This window comes from Oncorhynchus mykiss, chromosome 9, assembly GCF_013265735.2.
Source record: "Oncorhynchus mykiss isolate Arlee chromosome 9, USDA_OmykA_1.1, whole genome shotgun sequence".
NCBI classification, from domain to species: Eukaryota; Metazoa; Chordata; class Actinopteri; order Salmoniformes; family Salmonidae; genus Oncorhynchus; species Oncorhynchus mykiss.
Window position 1 is genome coordinate 51,456,746 of NC_048573.1, and position 21,328 is coordinate 51,478,073.

Sequence of the window (21,328 nt, forward strand, 5' to 3'; positions counted from 1 at the left end):
TCCATCTTGGTCAAATAGCCCTTACACAGCCTGGAGTTGTGTTGGGTCATTGTCCTGTTGAAAAACAGTCCCACTAAGCGCAAACCAGATGGGAGGATGTATTGCTGCAGAATGCTGAGGTAACCATGCTGGTTAAGTGTGCCTTGAATTCTAAATAAATCACTGACAGTGTCACCAGCAAAGCACCCCCACACCATCACACCTCCTCCTCCATGCTTCACGGTGGGAACCACACATGCGGAGATCATCCTTTCACCTACTCTGCGTCTCACAAAGACACAGCGGTCGAAACCAAAAATCTCACATTTGGACAGATTTCCACCAGTCTAAAGTCCTCATGAGAGTGAGTTTCATCATAGCGCTTTTGCGACTGCACTTGAAGAAAGTTCTTGATATTTTCCGGATTGTCTGACCTGACCTCTTTGCTTATTTGAGCTGTTCTTGCCATAATATGGACTTGGGCTTTTACCAAATAGGGCTATCTTCTGTATACCACCATGTCACAACATAACTGATTGGCTCAAACACATTAAGAAGGAAAGAAATTCCACAAATGAACTTTTAACAAGGAACACCTGCTAATTGAAATGCATTCCAGGTGACTACCTAATGAAGCTGGTTGAGAGAATGCCAAGATTGTGCAAAGCTGTCATCAAGGCAAAGGATGGCTACTTCGAAGAATCTCAAATATAAAATAAATGTTGATTTGTTTAACACTTTTTTTTTTTTTTGGTTGCTACATGATTCCATATGTGTTATTTCATAGTTTTGATGTCTTCACTATTATTCTACAATATAACAATAGTAACAATAAAGAAAAACCCTTGGATGAGTAGGTGTTTCCAAACTTTTGACTAGTACTGTGCATATAAAGAAATACATATATTTGAAGGTCCATTCTCTGCACATCTCTGATGGGCAAATTAAAAAAATGTTTAAGACTAATTGAAGGGTACCTACATAAGGACTTCATAGCTCAGTCATAACCCATGCATACAGCATTCTTAAGCAGTACATAAGCATGTTAAAATGACTGTGGACAACTGAATATTTTAATCATCGCTTTTCTTTTGAACGAAGTATGTATGCATTATGAATGTGTTATGAAGTCCTTATGTTGGTACCCTTCATTTAAAGTGTTACCAAGGAAGGTGTACTTCAGCTGAATGGCCATTTACACTGAGTCAGAATGTAGAGATAAAAAGAGGGAGGGGGATGGAGGAATGACAGAGTCCCATCTTCAAATCAACAGTGGGGAGCAGGTGCGATATCCGGTTAACCAGTTTTGTGAATATTTCAGCACAGCTTGCCAATGATAATTTACTTAGAATCTGTAATCCCACAATCAGATTGAAGGGTGTGAATTTATTTGCCAATAACATTGAAGGTCTAGTTAGCCAAGGCCTGCTCAACACATTCATGGAGAATGTGAAATTAGGTCAAACGTGATCTCTTTCCCTTATGGCAACAGTCATATGATACAGGTGCAAAACATTTCAAATGACATGGTGCAACATTGTAGATGTGAGACATGGTAAGGTCATAACGTTATACAGAAGAGACACTTTGAGCAGGGGTTTGAAGGGTGCGAATTTCTAGAAAATCCAGAGGTTTCTGGAAAATCCTGCTATAAACGTAAAACAAGGATTATGACCCAGCCATATAACGCCTAAAACAAAAAATATAAAAAAACATGAATATGTGTATTTAAGCATACAGTTGGCTATACTTCATGAATGACATTCAAAGCCCACTGAACTGTATAGTACCCAGCCATTGACAAAGACAGAAACTTACTTAGGCAGAACCAGTTGAGTCACTGCAACTTCTCAACAAAGTTTCCTAACCTTGAGAGCACAAGTGAGGCCAAAACGCAATAATAATTCTAACCTGATCTTCCTACTTATTTTCTATCTCCCCTCAGCAACCTAACTTCTACTCGGCAACAGTGCAGTTATTAATTCATAAGGCACTAATTAGTTCTTTGTTTAATTTTGTGTTAAACAGACTGACCAGAATGATAACGACTCGCACTGTAGCGCTTCAGTCCCATGCCGCTCCTGTTTGCTACAACAAGGGAGCATCGTGCGACTAGCATGATGAACCCAATTCCCTTCTAAGTTGCACTTCATTAAGTCAAAATGTGACAAGGAGCTTAGAGGAGGAACTGGCAGATCTGATCATACATAACAATGCAGGCCCAGTAAGTTTGGAAAGGGAGGGGTGGGCAAGGGGGGGCTGTGGATTCCAGCATGCATGTTGCTAATTTTCTATTTTCAACCCTTGGGGGACGTCTTTCATTTTCCTTTAATTGTTTTTGTTCAGGGCTGCAGTGTCCTCTTTTTAAATTGCAGCTCCTATCAACTCCCCTGATCAAACCCCTGTGCAACATCTCAGACAGACGAGTAAACAACAGGGTTGCCCTTTTCCACGGCGGGGTCACGGACAGAATGCGCCCGGTAAATAGGTGACACCTTTATACCACACATAGCCCTACAGTATAAGATACAGGCTAACAGAGTGAAAACTAGCGTGAGATGTCAGAATGGCAGTAACAATGAAACAGAACTTGAAACATACGTTTTTGGCGTTGTAAGTAGAAAAACCTGCTGAACCACACCAAACGCAAGGTACAGAAGACGTCTAAAACACAGGAATGTGACAAGGTTGTCCCAACACCACATATTAGTCATACACTATACACTACATGACAAAAAGGATGTGGACACCTACTTGTTGAACCCTCATTTCAAAATCATGGGCAATAATATGGAGTTGGTCCCCCCTTTGCTGCTATAACAGCCTCCACTCTTCTGGGAAGGCTTTCCAGTAGGCATTGGAAGATTTCTGCGGGGACTTGCTTCCATTCAGCCACAAGAGCATTTGTGAGGTCGGGCACTGATGTTGGGCGATTAGACCTGGCTCGCAGTCGGCATTCCAATTCATCCCAAAGGTGTTTGATGGGGTTGAGGTCAGGGCACTGTGCAGGCCAGTCAAGTTCTTCCACATTGATCTCGACAAACCATTTCTGTATGGACCTCGCTTTGTGCACGGGGGCATTGTCATGTTGAAACAGGAAAGGACCTTCCCCAAACTGTTGCCACAAAGTTGGAAGCACAGAATCGTCTAGAATGTCATTGTATGCTTTAGCGCTAAGATTTCCCTTCACTGGAACTAAGGGACCTAGCCCGAACCATGACAAACAGCCCCAGACCATTATTATTCCTCCACCTAACTTTACAGTTGGCACTATGCATTGGGGCTGGTAGCGTTCTCCTGGCATCCGCCAAACCCAGATTCGGCCGTCGGACTGCCAGATTGTGAAACGTGATTCATCACTCCAGAGAACGCATTTCCAGTGTCCAATGGCGGTGAGCTTTACACCACTCCAGCCGACGCTTGGCATTGCCCATGGTGATCTTAGGCTTGTGTGCGGCTGCTCGGCCATGGAAACCTATTTTATAAAGCTCCAGACTAACAGTTATTGTGCTGACGTTGCTTCCAGAGGCAGTTTGAAACTTGGTAGTGAGTGTTGCAACCGAGGACAGATGATGATCCGTCAGCAACAGGTGTGGCTGAAATAACCAAATCCACTCATTTGAAGGGTTGTCCACATACGTTTGTATATATACTGTATCTACTGTCGCTGAGTTAACAAAAATGATATATTTTTATGACTTGAAGGTATTCCTCATACAACACTGTGCTCCACAGACAGTATTGTAACCAGTAGGCACTACACTAAATTACACTATCAATAGCACGTTAATTACATTTGACAAACATTGTCCTTGGCCTCAAAAAAAACAACAGTACATTCTTCTATGAAAGCAGCAGAAGTGAAGCCCCACCAAGATGTTGTTTCTCCCTCTCCAACAATCTCCCTACTGGCTGAAGATGTGAAAAGCAGACGAGTAATTACACTGTATAATAGGCGAGATTGGCATTTTCAAAAGCATTTTCATGTGGATGGAAATTACATTGCACAGACTATTCTGTATTCACTGGTGCAGATAAATAAACAAGGCATGGAAGAGGGGGGGACCATAAAGAAGGCGCAGTACAATGGCAAGCAGGTCAGTAATTAGAAACTCTGTTTGCACAGTAATAATTTTAATATATTCATCAGGAAACAGGGCATGCCTAGCATGATAAAATCCCATCAAGGAGCATATCCTGGCTCTCTCTAAACCTTTCCGACAGACTGACAGCATACTGTGGAGAATCTCCGAGACAAAAAAAATAGGTTTTCAAATGATAGCTAGGCCTTTCTTTTGAAAGGACACTCAGCATCATAACAGCTGACAGTATAAAATAACATGCAGATGCAACCTTTCGCTTATTGAATTGGTTGAGCAAAGGAGAATATATTGATTAGTGAGTAAAAGAACTTTAACAGCATTTTACTATCTTACTACATTTATCTAAATGTGTACAGGTCTGGTCTTTCACCATGACATGGGAACGAATGCTATTTCGATTACAAAGCGTATAACCTTGTTTGTTATTGTGGGTGGTGGTGATGTTATGGAAATTATAGCAAATTGTTTAAAGGAGTCCTGACACGCAAAAACCTTGACCTCATGAAGCCATTTCCCAAACACAGAAGAATACATAATTGTAAGAGGAACCGAAGGAGGAGCGAGCGGTAATCACGGTCAACAACATTCTTGCTATAAGATTACTTTGTACAAAAATAGCTCCAATGAATTCGAGAGTGAAGTATACCAGTGCACACACACCCAGAGTGCATGTTATGTTAATGTCATGAACACACCTAATGCAAACCAAATCTCCATAAAATATTGAAAATATATTTATTTTAAAACATTAAGTCTGTGAACAAGTCAAGCTTATATATTGTACCTGAGTGTGTGTGGGTTTACAAATCGAACATAAAAATCAGGAACACACAGTCATTCCACTGAGCTGAACCACTTAAGATAACAATCCTCTTTGTTGTAATGATTGCCAAACTATTGTCTTTGTTTCCTGGTTCCATTTCTCACACATAAACTTAGAAACGTACAGTTTACATGACCCCAGCCCAAACACAAGCAATCGCTAATTACACAAACCAGAAGCTGCATACTACAAGAATAACCTTCTCAACAAATGACCCTCTCCTCAGTTTCTCCTGCTCTGTGTAATGCTACGTGGTCCTTCCCAAGTGACTTTTTGAATGGCCGTGGCACAATGAGAAATTGAACATTTACTTATTGACACTGCTCATGCATATTCGACAACACCTAGTAGGCCCCCTTTTTTGGGCTGTCACTTCTCCCTCCTATTCTCCTAGGAGAGGAGCGAGCGGGGGCTCAGGGGCAGCCACATCTACAGTTGAGCCATACCCAGCCGTCCGCTCCTCGACTAATTTTTGTTGTCCCTCCCTTTGAAACCATGCAGGACTGTGGAATGGTGAGCAATGTGCAACAAGTGCCGGCGCCATGGAAACCCCAGTTTCCCCCCCAAAATATTCATTTTTATCCCTTTTGAGGACCTGTCACTGGCCAAAGCAAGCATCACACGACCCTGGGCCTGGCCGTGACAAAGCCTATTTTCTGCCTCCAAATTGATTGATTAAAAAAAAACTTTTTAGGAAAACCATGTTAAAGGACAAAAAAAGTGACACGCAGAAGAAAGGCCCAATCAGACGGTTTCCCTGGTAATATTGCACGGAAAAAGGAGAACAATATTATAATAGCCACAAAAGAAGGGTCAGGCCAAGCATGAAACTTGACAACAATAGTGATTAAGATGATGATTTTAAAAAAGCCAGTGATGTGGTTGGTAGGTTGAATTGAACAACATTTATAACCGCACAGTATTTTCTTTTTGGAATGATCATGCTTTTAGTCCATATGGCCTTTGTGATACTCATCCAACATACTTGTTGTACAATGTTATAGAACATGAATCCACACTGAAAGATACATTTGCTATTATAAACCGGGTAGTTTGGCTCCTGGATGCTGATTGGCTGAAAGACGTTTTTATATCAGACAATATACCACTGGTATGACGCAAAACTACTTGTTTACTGTTCTAATTAGGTTGGTAACCAGGTTATAATAGCAATAAAGCACCTCAAGCGTTTGTGGTATATGGTCAATATACCATGGCTATGGGCTGTATCCAGGCACTCCGCATTGCGTTGTGTCTAAGAACAGCTCTTAGACGTGGTATATTGACCATATACCACAAACCCTTGAGGTGCATTATTGCTATTATAACCTGGTTACCAACGTAATTAGAACAGTAAACAAGTAGTTTTGTGTCATATCAGTGGTATATTGTCTGATATAAAAACGTCCCCAGAAATGTAGATCTTGCTAGCAAGGTAAACCTAACAACATTGACTCTGGTAACACTTTACTTAGAGTGGTGATATGTAGCGTTCAAAAAGTCTTTATATGCATGACATAAAGAGTCATAATTCCCTACATATGTTTATATACTCTGTACCAATGCATTGACATGAAACATAACACACACTCCATAACACTACTTTGTCTCTGCTGAAAACCTATATGTCCATGTCTCTGTTATAACATATATTTTTCTTATGAAGTGTGCTTTATAACAGTTCTTATGGAGTGGGTGTTATAATGTTTTATGTCAATGCTGCATAAACATATGTAGGGCATAGCATATAAACATATGCAGGGCATTATGACTATGTATGTCATGCATATAAAGGTTTAATGAATGCTACATATCACAACCAAGTCAAGTGTAACACTGACTTCTTTTTGGTGTATGATTCTCACCCAGCCACGACAAATGATGGTATGTAATATCTACTTATTCACAGTCTAGTATCCCCCCTCGGTGATTATTAATGCTTTTTGCATAAGCTTTCCTCCACTCTTGAGCGCAAAATTATCCATGTTCTGTTGTTACTCATGTGTAATATGGGATCAATATGCTATGCACTGAACATTTCACTCCTCTCGTTGACCTAAGTGACAGACCATTTAAACTGAGAGCGCGACTGGCTCAGCTGGTCTGGCAAGCACCAAAGGAGAGGCCACATTATTAATTAATCTCAAAAACACAGGTCAATACAAAAACTTCATTTCTTACATGTTTTGCCAGATTCATTGCATTTTTCTAAAGAATGGATCTTTGTATTCTGTGTGTCATATAATACAGTGACTTCAGAAAGTATTCACACCCCTTGACCCCCCCCCCCCCCCCCCCCCCCACTTATCTACACACAATACCCCATAATGACAAAGTGAAAACGTGTTTTTTGACATTTTAGCTAATTGATAGAAAATGTTATACAGAAATATCTCATTGACATAAGTATTCACACCCCTGAGTAAATTCTTTGTATACACACCTTTGGCGGCGATTACAGCTTTGAGTCAGTCGTCTTGGGTATGTCTGTAAAATCAATTGAATCCATTTTGAATTCAGGCTGTAACAAACCAAATGTGGAATAATTCAAGGGGTATGAATACTTTCTGAAGGCACTGTAGTTGGAAAACAGATGCAAAAAAGGATAATATTAAATATTTTGGTGTATGGTTCTGATTTTGTGTGAGATACAGTATCATTGGTGAACACAGAGGATATAGCGCTGGTAAGAGGCAAGTTGGATCCTGTTTTCCCTTTCTTCCTACCTTGAGAGGAGGTATTTAGAGAGAACAGAGGGTGAAGCAGGAAGCTTTGTTAGAGTCGTCTGCACATGAAAAATTAGTATTCTAGATCCTGATGGTTCTAAACACAAAAAGGCCCCGCCAAATCCCCACGGCGGAGGTGTCAGACGGAAAATGACGAAAATCTGCTCCTTGACAGGGAGTCATTTATATTTTAGCTTCGTTCCATTATCTTAACGAATCCATCATAAGCCAATGCAATATTAACAGCAGAAAATCAACTCATTAGATCCAGGGGGATTTAATCAAGATTGCAATCATGTATGCGGTTCCTGGATAGTTGGCTCTTTTTTTTTTCTTTTTGGTCCTTTCCACGTAATTGCCGCATCTCAGATCTTAATAAATTATTCTCGATCCGAGATTGATGCCTTTTTTTCCCTCCCTCTCACGCCAAGCACTCGCCGTCTCCGACTATAATATTTACCATAAACATTATTATGTCATGGGCACACAGTTTAAAATGGCCTTTAGCTAACTCGTAGAAGTAATTGGCTTCTCCATTTCTCTCTCGTTTCCTTGTTAATTGCCCAGTGATATTGCTAACAGTTCCCTCAGAAAGAGAAAAAAGGCTTATTTTGGACAAGCTGGGATGTCTTACTGAAGTTTCTCTACCTCTATTGGTGGAATCTTAAGAGACTTCACTGTGTTTGATATTCGCTAACAAGTCAGGCAAACAGATAAGCCTTTCTTCCGCATTTGATGAATGTGAAACGTTAACCTTAGCGAGTTATTAGCGAGTTATTAACAGAGGTTGCTCAAATATCAGGTAAGGAAACTATTTTAGTTCAGGGTTTCACAGAAAATCACTTGCCAGAGGACGAGCTTCACAGAAATTGCCTCCACTTAAACAAATAGATCATATTTCTCAGCCTGGCATGAAGGCAGAACTATTAATATTAGTTCTTACATTTATACGATTCCTCCACTTTTTCACAGCTAACAACTGTTGCTACCCGTTTTTGAACAATTTACAGACCAGCTTTAACGTGATACATCACTTAGTTAATTAGACTAGTTATTAGCTTAGCTAGTCATCTTATTTACACTGTGGGGTGTTGTTGTTTCATCCAAACCGTTTTTAGTTCATTAGTTGTGTATTTTTTCAATGTCTGGAATGTTGTGATCCTAGTGGAAACAGATTGTATCAATTATCAGTGCTTTCAAAAGCTAAAACGAAGTGAACTATCCCTTTAATCTCATACATATCAATGATAATCCACTAGCCAACCAAGACAATATCCAGTCAGTTACAGTGAAGTCTTGATTGTTCAACAGCCATTAAGGTGCATGGAGTATGAGTGGGATGCAATTGCAGGTAGGCCCACGGTTCCCCATCTACAAAAAGGAAGACATGACAAGCCAGTATGTAGACCACAACGTGGTATAAAACCAAAACGTAATTTTCATGCAGATTGCAATTGTTATTTGAGAATAAGGGTAAAGTACTTGTTCATATCGCCCTATGTGGACCTTTCTCCTTTATACCTCTCTGGTTCCACTCATCGCCCTGACAACTGGGCTTCCATCACCTACAGGATTAACTCCCAACATGTTCAACAAGATCCAAAAGTGTAAAAACTGTCGAAGAGCCATTTAATCTGCCTATGGAACAAAGCCTTTTGTACAAGGGCTAACCTGACCTTGTCACTCTGAGTTAAACTTCCCGTCTATTCGGCAATATAAAGCCCTTGCCAGGCCTTCTCCCCCTCCCGTCTTCCCTCTCTCCCTCCTCTCTGTCCTTCCTCTCTGTCCCTCCCTCCTGTGTCTGTCCGTCTCTCTCCCTGTGTCCAGGCCTGGACCTGTGTAGCAGCACCAAATGCTGTGTTAATCCCTGTCTCTCTGAGATGGCCAATAGTAAATCCAAGCCCTCAGTAAACCAATCTCCGAGTTTTTTTATCTTGATTTATTAGATTACCAGTCCTGGGTCCCTGAGTCCCTACTACACATACTAATCCTAATCAGAATAGACAAGTATTAGCCCAGTTCAAGGGGAGCTAAACTGTGACTGTGGCCAACTTTCAGTGCAAGGGCAGCTGGGCTTACAGGCTTGGGTGTGTGTTTTATCCCTTTTTCCTTTTACATTAGGAGAATGAGTGTGTAATTAAATACATAAATCCTGACACACAAACCCTCAAAAGGCCTAAAAACCACTGAACCCCGTCCATTTTGCAGTTTTTCTCAGTACAATGAATTTACTGAGCCAAGCCCAATCATTTGTATCTTTCTCCAATTTTGAATGTCGAGCAATGCAAATATGAACAGAAAGTCCCAATGAGAACATTTGCAAGAATTAATTTTACATCCGAATGAATTCAAAGCAATGTTGTCAAAGCAGGAGCGAGTGGGGTTAAATACCTCGTTCCCTTTGGTCTACAGTGTTCTAGAATTTAAAAAAGCTCTACGGTAATTGAAATACACTTCTTATCTGTGACCTGTCAATATAATACGGCAGAGTGAGGGGACGAAATAAAGAGAAACAGGGGCTTTAAAAATGTGCAAAAGGTTGCATTCACTGGATAGTCTTGAACGCCTCCAAGTCTAAAAGAGACAAACGCTTATGGCCCTATGGGTCCTGGTCAAAAGTAGTGCACTATAAAGGGAATAGGGTGCCATTTGTGATGGACTCAGAGATGCAGATGTACTGTTTTCAACCAGTCTTGTTGAATGTGAACTGGCATTCGGGGAGGCTGGAATGGGTCCATGTGACACATGAGGCCTGGTCTGGGGAACATTCAGAAGTGTCTGCTGCTACACTAATGCTGCTGGCAGCTGTTAGTCTGCCAAAAACAGCAGCAGTAAGGCTATCTTGAAATACTATTGAAAACTGCTAAACCTCATCCTCGCCATGTAAAGTTAAACTACTGCTAGGCGCCAGCACAGTCAATCACTGATCAATCTGTTAAGTAAAAAATGGAGCAAGAGGCCATGGTCTTAAATCTGCTTTTTATCCTGGGATGGTCACATGGCCAGTTTGAAAAGAAAGTATATACAAATCAGATTTTGTATATATGATTTAGTATCTTGATTTAGTGCACTTCTACGGTCGGCAAGCACGTGTCTGATAAGTACAGCATGAAGATTGTGTGTGTGCGCGTGTGCGTGTGCAAACATGTGAGTGTGTGTGTGTGTATGGAGGTGGCATCATTACACTACAGAGGTTGCCCCTGCCCCCCTGCCCTGGGGTGATAGAGGGAGCTATGTGAGAAGTGACAGCCATGTCTGCTCCCTGTATGTGTTTGTTTGCCCCAGAAAACGAGACAGCGGCTTCCCTGCAGCCCCCTGGGCATGTTTAGTGCATCTCGACTCCCACCGCATGTCCACCATTTGATACAGAGAGAAGGGACGTCCAGGTGAAATAACTCTATTGACATGGGAGAAACGGATTCTTAAACTTCTTTTGGATGTGCAACACGAACAGACACGAACAGTTCATTGATTATTTGTGAGATTTTTGTGCAAAACGCATCAGTTTTTGCCCTGTGCTAAAAGTGCTCTTGAAAACTTGACTGCTGACATGAACACTTTTGGGGGATTGTATTAACAGTGGACTAATGAACAAAATACAAAAATATAGATTTTGAGTGAACTATTCCTTTAACTGTTCCTAATACCTAACATACTTTACATAATAACTGCTGTGCATAACACCTTATACATCCCCATTCCACAACTTGGTTAATAATAATCATTTGTAAAGAACCGAGAAGTCCTTTTTTGGGCTATTCAGAATGCTCTCATGATGAACACTCCACGAATAGTTCTATATAGAAAGAACCTTGTAGAAAAGGTTCTGGGTAGAACCTTTTACATAGGGTTCTATGTAGAACCTTTTATTTTACAGAGGGTTCTAGGAAGAACCCTTCAGGTTTCTAGGTTAGGTATAACCCTCTTTCCAGATTGTACTGTACTATGATATCCAAATGTTTATAAATAGCAGTCACTGACCACAACATATGTCGATATATGTACACATTTACAAATATCCATGTAGTGCTTACAGTATGTATGCCTGACCAACACTGGGAATGGTTTGGGGTAGCTGTTTAGGTCGTGCCCTTCCACTCAAGTGACACCAAATGTACTTTGAATATTAATTTCCTTAGGTAGACCTTGTGCAGCCTTGTGACCCAATCCATATCTGTTCTGTCCTGTCTGCCCTTCCCAGTCTCTCTCCCCCTTTTCTGTAAGTGGGAGATATTTCACTAGCCTATCAGTTTCCCTTTAGACATGCTGGTCTATGCAGGAAAGGCGCCCATGTAGGGTCACTGATTCTCCTCTGTGAGGCCCCCTCTGAAACAACGGAGTTCAGGCCAGTGGATGAATCTCTCTCTCTCTCTCACTCTAACTAGAGACCAGTGTTGGGAAATTCAAAGAAAAATAAGACAAAACATTTAAAAATATATGATTATTCTTTGTCTTTAATTTCCTGAAGGGTAACTGAGAAAATGATTTGTTTTTAATGACATGAACTGTTCTTAGCGTCGGACTTGTAATCCAATTTGTTGGCATATGTTCTTGAGAGACATCTTAAGCCAAACATCTTAATAATTATGTGTGTACATAGCCTATATGTAGTCAAATCTACCTTGCTACTAAATAATAGGAGCTTGATCATTTTCCATGAAGGAGTGGAGCAACTGAGTGAGGGAAGGTAAGCAGCTGCTTAAATGTGTGGAAGATAGGATGAGGTTAAAAGGAGTCAATAGAGGCTAAAGAGACAGCAGGTCTAGCATTGACAGAAAGAGTGGCAAGGGACTGCAGTTCAGGACTTCTGGAAACTACACCAAAGTGACAAAACGAACACCACACCAATTGTTGAAAAAAAAAGAGAGAGAGCGAGTATATGAAAAGAAAGGGAGGGAGGGAGAGAGAGAGGGAAGGAGTGAATGAAAAGAGAGGGAGGAAGAGAACAAGAGAGGGAGGGGGAGGGTCAATGGAGTGAGAGAGAAAGAGGTGAGGAGAGAAAGAGAGGCAGAGATGTGCCTTATGGAGAGAGCGAGAGAAAAAAAGAGAGAGGCAGAGGGGCTGGTGGTGGGGTGTAGTTATGGGAAACACAAACGGCCCATGCCTCACTGCTCCAATCAATCTAGCCCCGCAATCAATCCAGCTGCCGAGAGCCACGGGCAGGCCCCACTCTCAGGCCTATCAGAAAGCAGCCACTTGTTCCGAGGAGCACCTGACTAATACCCACTACAATGTCACTTCTATATTTGTATCCTGCTAATCTGCTTCTCCCTGGGCTCCAATCATTTCCACTTTCTTGCAAATTTATCACTAGACCGAAAGGCCGGTGCCAGATCCTAAGTGCCTCACCCTTTTAAATTAAACAGTGGCATTTGTGATAAAGCCACTAAATTCCTTATCTAACTGCTCTGGAGAGTATTTCCAGGCAAAGTGTCACTTTTCCTAAACCGGAGCGCTCCTGAGCCCACACACACACTCCCTGCTGAACCCCCGCACTGCCTTTTGCCCTCTGTTCAAAGAAGGAGAATTGGGCCCAAAATAGAATGAAACACAAGTGAGATGTGTTACAGAACAGACCGCTTTTTTCTGTTGTTGAAGTGAAGGAGTGATAATGGTCAACTGACTCCCACCGGTCGTTTGTTTGCTTCTGACGTTCATATAACTTTTAACTTGCTTGTAACTCGTTCAACTTGGAATAATACAACTTCATTAAAACAAATGATTTGGCTTAAGAGAAGTAGCCTATGTCTGAATAATGGTTCATATCTATTAAATGACTGAAAATGTACTGAAAATGTGTCCATAGTTGGATGCAACTTTACACACCAAACGATTTTAACACATAACATAGAGAGGCAAAGGATTGGGGGAAAAGACTCGTGTTAAATACTCCACTGTGCTTCGCTATCAATATCATGGTATGTTATTCAGTTACGGAAGCAGGTGATGCGTTTAGATAAGCCGCAGGCAATGACCGAAGAAGCCTTTCTATGTTTCTCTTATAAGTAGTCAAGCTCATGTAATTTGACCTTAACTAATACAATCAAACTCTGAGTAAAAGTGTTTTAAATCCCTCCTTCCAAACAACATATATCGTCTAACTCAGCAGGATATATGTTTAAAAGTTACATGACACAGTATGTGTCGTCAGTCAGTCAGTAGGTTATGGTGTCCTTCAGAGCCACTGTAACACTGGCCTGTCAATAAATGTATCGTTCACTTGCTTTTCCATTGCAGATTCATTACCTAATATGGCACTGGCTGCATTCTGGGTTATTTTGAGTATGTGTGATAATATTCACTCTCTAACCTTGTCCCTCTCCATAGATTCCAATAGTAGGCGAGGTGGGGGGCTCTGAGTGTGGCATATTTGTTCAGAAGCCACAGCAGGTCAAAAGGGGCTGCAATTGATTATATGTACATGCCATTACTGTGTACTTTTGGCAAAATTTAATGGAAAATGTCAGTGGAGTAGGTTTGCAGTACAAAGCAAGAGTTGTGTAATATACAACAAAAAGGTTAAGGCTATTGGATCATGTCCAGTCTAGTGCATTTAATCAAGACAAAGTAGGATTTTTTGTTGTTGATACATACCATTGATAACTTGCGGGTCCTTACATTCAGTGAAACGGCGTTTCTCATTTTCAGTGCCAGTACTTTTGTTTTCTTGCCTTCAGTGTTGTTTTTAGCCTTTTCTTCAGTTTCTAATCTCGTTTTGATACTGTGTGATCTGACTTCCTGCTCCTGCCTGTTCCATTGTTTTCCCAATTTTTCGGAGGAATGAGGTTAATACAAACTGTTCCTATGTAGAAGGTCAAAAAACATGGTTATGAAACGCTTCATAAATGAGACTAAAGGTAACAGTATGTGACCAACAACAGGGCATTTCTGTCCCAAAGCAAAAACCAGTCAAGTGAATAGTTAGGTAGAAAATACAATGAGCAGTCACTGTGATTAAGAGGGAAAAATCTTCAATTTGACACTCTGGGCTCCTTACAACCATACTCCCCTTTAATCTTAGTTTCTTGTGTTAATTTATCAGTTTTGGAAAGTTCTCCACCAAAGGACTCCTTGATTATTTAGACAAGACACAGGAGTATTTCCTGGGCCAATAGAGTGAAATCTCTGATGCCAAGCTCTAAGCAGGCAGTATGCTTAATGCTTGACCTATGACCTCTCCTGGGTAATAATGCCGCTGTATCTCCCCTCGCACACATAGCAGGCAGCACAACACAGCCAAATATTCACATGCCTGAGAAGTAGATGCAAAGCACAGGGGAACTATCCCAAACAACCTGGGCTGAAGCAGAAACAATTATTTTGTGTTACGCAACTGCCAATAAAGCCTTTTTTTAACATTATTAAAGAAAACAAAGCTCTATACGCTATATAACACAACAAAAGTATCATATCCAACATGGCTTTCATGTTTATCTATCACAGGTTTATGATGGATGTTTGTTTTTGTCAAATCTGAGGTGAAAGCAACTACACAAAACAACCAGTCCCTGGCCCTTGCTCAGTGAGGCTTACCGGCACCTTATTCATTCCACTTCAAGCACTGCCCTTGCTTCTAAGATATTCCACTCTATTTTCTCTTTTTCTCATTGACATTTTAAGGAGGAAGTCAGAAACTCCAGAGGTCCAACTTGCCCTCTGGTTAAGATTTCTGGAGTTTTCCATTTTGTTCCTTTCTTCACACACACACATCTTCCCTCAGCTGTTGCTCCCTTTAGTCACACAAGTTTCACACAATCTGCCCAAATATGCCAGAAAGACGCGAAAACAGCAACTGCAAGCTGATATCTGCATGCAAAAAAGAAAGGGCTCAGAATAGATAAATAAAATCTCTGTTATCCAGCTGTCCCCTCTAAATCACTCCCAACCCCTTCAGCAAGTGGTCACAAGCCAGGGCAATCCAGACTATTTCAATAGCACAAGAGAACCACAAAAGAGGTTGCTTCTAGATTCCTCAACTGATTGCTTTAGTTTTACAAGTGAAAACTGGGAAGATTAGAGATCTTTTGAACTTAATTACAGTACGCCTTTGTGTCATCCTTCCTGTTGGACAAATACATGTTTGCTTCTCGGGAATTCCTGGAAAAGAACAAGGACATGGTAAGTAGGAAGCTTGGCTTTTTTTTTAGCTTGAATGCTATAGTAGTTCTCAGAGCTTAAAGAGGAAGGTGGGAGAGCAGGTTTAAGCCAGAGGAGACACGGTTGTCACGTTGCCATATCTCACATATCAATCGAAGCAGAGAGGGTGAGGGAGAGAGAGAGAGAGAGAGAGAGAGAGATAAAGCTAGAGAAAGAAAGAGAGGGAGAGGTAGACAGAGATATAGGGAGAGAAACCAATAGAGATATAGACAGAGTCAGATGGATTCAACAAAACATGATGTAGCACACTGTACTGTAAAACGTTCTCATTTTTTCCCCGTTTTGTTTTGCAGGACTGAATCCCGCAAATACACAGCCTGCCAATGTGATTCTTTTTACAGTGTTGGTGTAGCTGCTTCAGTTTCTGGAAGACAGTCCTCCCCACAATACTTCATCTCTGAGGGCCAGCACAGGGGGAGCATACATTATGAGTGTTATTTAACATGTGCTGTTAAGGTGATGCCAGATTTCAAACCAGCTGCTAAAATTAGAGCATTCAGCTGTTTTGGAAATTGATCAAATAGGTCCAGAGTGCTCCCAACACAGTTGCCATTGAAAAAGAAACAAATATGCAAACTATGCAAATACTTCTGCTTTTTTGTTTGTTACTGTGGAGTCAACACATCATAAAGCGGGGTTAACGTTTAACACCTATACTTCATTTGTTGCGGTGTTGTAATGGTATGAAAATGGTACACCTTTGACTAAGTTTAAAATATATTGAAAAGTTAAAATACTTAGCGAGATCAACCCACATTTGAAATTCACTAATCCTCTCACACAATTATGACAATAGTGACAATTAGTAGTTTTAAAGTGAAGTCTCAAGACAGCCCATCCAATGTCTTGTTCTTAAGGTTAATTTGTGTCTGCCAGATTAGCTGTCACATGTACACCACATACAGTACCAGTCAAAAGTTTGGACACACCAACTCATTCAAGGGTTTTCTATATGTTTACTATTTTCTACATTGTAGAATAATAGTGAAGACATCAAAACTATGAAATAACACATATGGAATCATGTAGTAACCAAAATAGTGTTAAACAAATCACAATGTAATTTATATTTGAAATTCTTCAAAGTAGCCACCTGCTGCCTTGAGAAGCTTTGCAAACTCTTGGCATTCTCTCAAACAGCATCACCTGGAATGTTTTTCCAACAGAATTCCCACATATGCTGAGCACTTGTTGGCTGCTTTTCCTTCACTCTGCGGTCCAACTCATCCCAAACCATCTCAATTGGGTTGAGGTCTGATGATTGTGGAGGCCAGGTCATCTGATGCAGCAACCCATCACTCTCCTTCTTCGTCAAATATCCCTTACATAGCCTGGAGGTGTGTTGGGTCATTGTCCTGTTGAAAAACAAATGATAGTCCCACTAAGCGCAAACCAGATGGGATGGCGTATTGCTGCAGAATGCTGTGGTAGCCATGTTGGTGAAGTATGCCTTGAATGCTAAATAAATCACTGACATTGTCACCAGCAAAGCAACCCCACACCATCATACCGCCACCTCCATGTTTCACGGTGGGAACCAGACATGCGGAGATCATCCGTTCACCTACTCTGCGTCTCACAAAGGCACGGTTGTTAGAACCAAAAATCTCAAATTTGTACTCATCAGACCAAAGGACAGATTTCCACCTGTCTAATGTCCATTGCTCGTATTCTTGGCCCAAGTGAGTCTTTTCTTATTGGTGTCCTTTAGTAGTGGTTTCTATGAAGCAATTCGACCATGAAGGCCTGATTTACGCAGTCTCCTCTGAATATGTTGAGATGTGTCTGTTACTTGAACTCTGTGATGCATTTATTTGGGCTGCAATTTCTGAGGTGCAGTTAACTCTAATAAACTTATCCTCTGCAGCAGAGGAACTCTGGGTCTTCCTTTCCAGCAGCGGTCCTCATGAGAGCAAGTTTCATCATAGCGCTTGATGGTTTTTGCGACTTTACTTGAAGAAACCTTCAAAGTTCTTAAAATTTTCTGGGTTATCTGACCTTAAAGTAACTATCTTCTGTATACCACCCCTACCATGTCACAAAACAACTGATTGGCTCAGACACATTAAGAAGGAAAGAAATTCCACAAATTAACTTTTAACAAGGAACACCTGTTAATTGAAATGCATTCCAGGTGACTACCTAATGAAGCTGGTTGAGAGAATGCCAAGAGTGTGCACAGCTGTCATCAAGGAAAAGGGTAGCTACTTTGAAGAATCTCAAATATAAAATATATTTTGATTTGTTTAACACTTTTTGCTTACTACATGATTGTGTTATTTCATAGTTTTGATGTCTTCACTATTATTCTACAATGTAGAAAATAGTAAAAAAATAAAGACAAACCCTGGAATTAGTAGGTGTGTCCAAACTTTTGACTGGTACTGTATATTTTTCAAACATTTCAGATACCACACATAGTGAATAGGGGCCTCAGCTTTCTGTAAATTACAATATTCACCTGACAGCCCTTCTTGAGGTGCCTTTTCGCCTGTCTAGAAATGCACTATAAACATGCTGTCACCCTATCCGCCTGCACACAGCTAAGGGGGATGTTAGGGAGTGTGGTAGTCAGACTCACCAAGCCAATAAATCCACAACCAGTCAGGGGATGGTCTCCGAAAGCCCCACAATCAGGCAGCAGATAAATTGTATTTTGTGCTGACTGCATTGTCTCCTGCCTCTGTGTTCTGGTAATCTAATGTGTTCAACATGGTCTTGGTCACCTTGACTTTGGTTGCCATAGTACTGAACACAAACATATCCACACCCAGAAATATACCCAATAAGGCTTGGGGAAAAATCTCATAATCAAGAGGGCTGAGAGGGAGAGTGAAATATACCGTAAAATACAGTGTACAGGCAACACCTATTTCAATGTGTATGATAGGAAGAGGTTATTAGTGTCACAGACCAGCTAATTAGGATACGGTAATCATTCTACTAAGCTAAGCTATTGTTGATTAAAATAAAATGATAATTGCATGGGCATCAACAAAAAATAAATTGGAAGTTCTTTAGAATAGAGAGCTAGTCTTTGTATTGGGAATGACCTTTAAACACTTTCCTCGAACGCAAAGGAACCAGGCTACAAGAAGGCAGCCGTCCTGTCTAGCTGTCGACCCCAGCAGATGTGAGTTCTGAAGAGTTCAAAAGAATTCTGCATGGGGGCAACGCCATTAACATAATCCTCCAGATATATTCCCCTGCAACCTAATCAAATTATTCACAAGTCTAGCCCCTAACCATGTAGACCCCACGATACACAGCCTTTCCATTACCAGCCTCTGTGCCTTAATCGTATCGAACCAACCAATGTGAATTTCCCTTTAGAATGGGCAACAGTCACAGCAAACAAAGCACGGTTGTATCTGACACACAAAGATTTCAGACAAACAACATATTCCCCTCTCGTCCACTTTGTTTGGCATTTCAAACTATCCCGGGATTATATTTACTTTTCAAGTACAGGGTACACTTTAAGAGAGAATATAATCACTTGCAGACTCATAAACTTACACTCACACATTATGTCAGAGGTTTCAAAGAATGTGGGTGGCTCTTGTGTTTTAAAAGTAGATAATAATAATAATAATAATAATAATAATAATAATAATAATAATAAATGTTACACTCGATCATCGCTTGAATTAATGAATAAACAAGTTCTCGGAACACGTAATAAGAAGAAATGGTCCCAATAAACAAACAACTAAAGGCTTCAGAAAACCTTCAAAGATGCTTCACAAATCATTTAGAAGCAAATTCATACAAGATAAAAAGGTGTTATCTGGCACTTTGCCAAATGTGCCTGTTCCTTTTTCAACCCTCTATATAGCATAGCGTGGGACCAAAAAAATGTATGTGTTCCCAGACATTGTTACTAGCTGACAGTTAGCTAGCTAATCATTAACTAGCTAGCTACTACTAGTTAGTTACTTCTAGCTACGACTACTAGCTAGGTACTAGGTAGCTGGGTTAGCTATGCATTAACCTAATAGCCAGACATTCTTTGATTAATTTAGCAATTAATCTGGAATAAATCTAATAAATTGTGATCACATTTAATTTAGTCAAATAACTTAAAATAATCCAGGCCTGAAAACTATATCCAAAATTAAGCAAGACTCTAGCTGACCTGTCAATTAATAATCCAAGATGATTAAAATATGATACCTATAGTTACAAAAGGAATTCATGCAAACCGTGAGAACGTTTAAAATGATACAATGATAACAACACTATAGGGCACTTAGATATTGTGTTGTCTTTGGCTTAGCCATGTTAAAGTGTGTAATGCTAAATGATATTGTTTAATCAGCCCGTTGTTGCTTTATGTTTCCACTACTGCCAGGGGCTAAAGGGTTAATACACCAGGCGACATCCAGCCAAAGTTTACATCCTATGTGCGGTCAATTGTCAATGACTTCTTTTCCCACGTCAAAATAAACTATTTCATGTCTCCAAATATGCAGATCATTTTGCTTAATGAAAGATGCTTGACGTCTCAGATCCAATTAATATGCAAATGCAAGTGAGGATTTATTTGTGACATTCTGAATGGGTGAGAGAAAACAAAAAAGCTTCTTAACAGTAACACTAATTGCTGTGACTGATTGTCACATATCATCATTCACTCTGAATCTCCTAACTACCAAATTCCAGAGAAAATTCTCACTTGCACTGTGTGGATTTATTTACAAAGGGGTACTATATATATCAAAGTGCCTGGCACAGTACAAAGTATTTTCTTTTTATGACAAGAGTTTAGGAATAAACAACCCACCTCCCTCCCTCTCTAATCGTTGTCTAATTCCTACTGCTCTGAGGTGGTGGGGAGAAAAATGATACAAAATGTACCTAAGACTTTTGAATCTTCTTACTGTGCGTTAATTCAATCTTGGTGATCTGTATTCACATGGTTGTCTAGTAAACTCTAAACATTACCCACATATCTATTGTATCAATAAGTGTCATGAATATATTCGTGGATATAAGATTGAGAATGTACTTTATGCTTGTACTTTACGAACACACCATGTGTACTGTACATGAATTTCCAATTGACTCAAGCCACTAGATACAGCTATTACCAGGTGTTGATTACATTTTCTGCATCAACTGAGAAAAACTGTGATGCAATAAAATGTGCAAGAGTAAATTGTGATTTGGAGTATATTGGAGTATATGCACATAATGAGTAAACTCCTTACTGCTGATGCTAATTTTCTTAAACACTCAATCTCAAGTTTTACCAATAGGGCCTTTAGAAATGAATGCCCATATACCCATATTGTATGCCATGTTAAAATAGATTTTATGGCTTTCGTTCATCCGTCCAATATCTCAGCTCCTTGCATTGCTAGACTAATGCAATTCATCTCCTACAAGGAAAATGCTTCAATCAATGATGTATTTATTACTGTAAAAATAAAATCACTAATGTAACTCCACTATTAAAATCCTTTAATGGATGGAGCAATGTACTCTGCTGTTTGCATCATCCTCAAGCTTTAATGCCCAAGGCACTATACACGGTA

The 21,328-nt window shown here is 40.3% G+C and overlaps 1 protein-coding gene across 2 annotated transcripts in view; it reads right to left on the reverse strand.

The window, feature by feature from the left end:
* The window catches only part of casz1 (castor zinc finger 1), a 262,670-nt gene that overhangs the window by 122,272 nt on the left and 119,070 nt on the right, over positions 1 to 21,328 (reverse strand). The window lies entirely within an intron of this gene.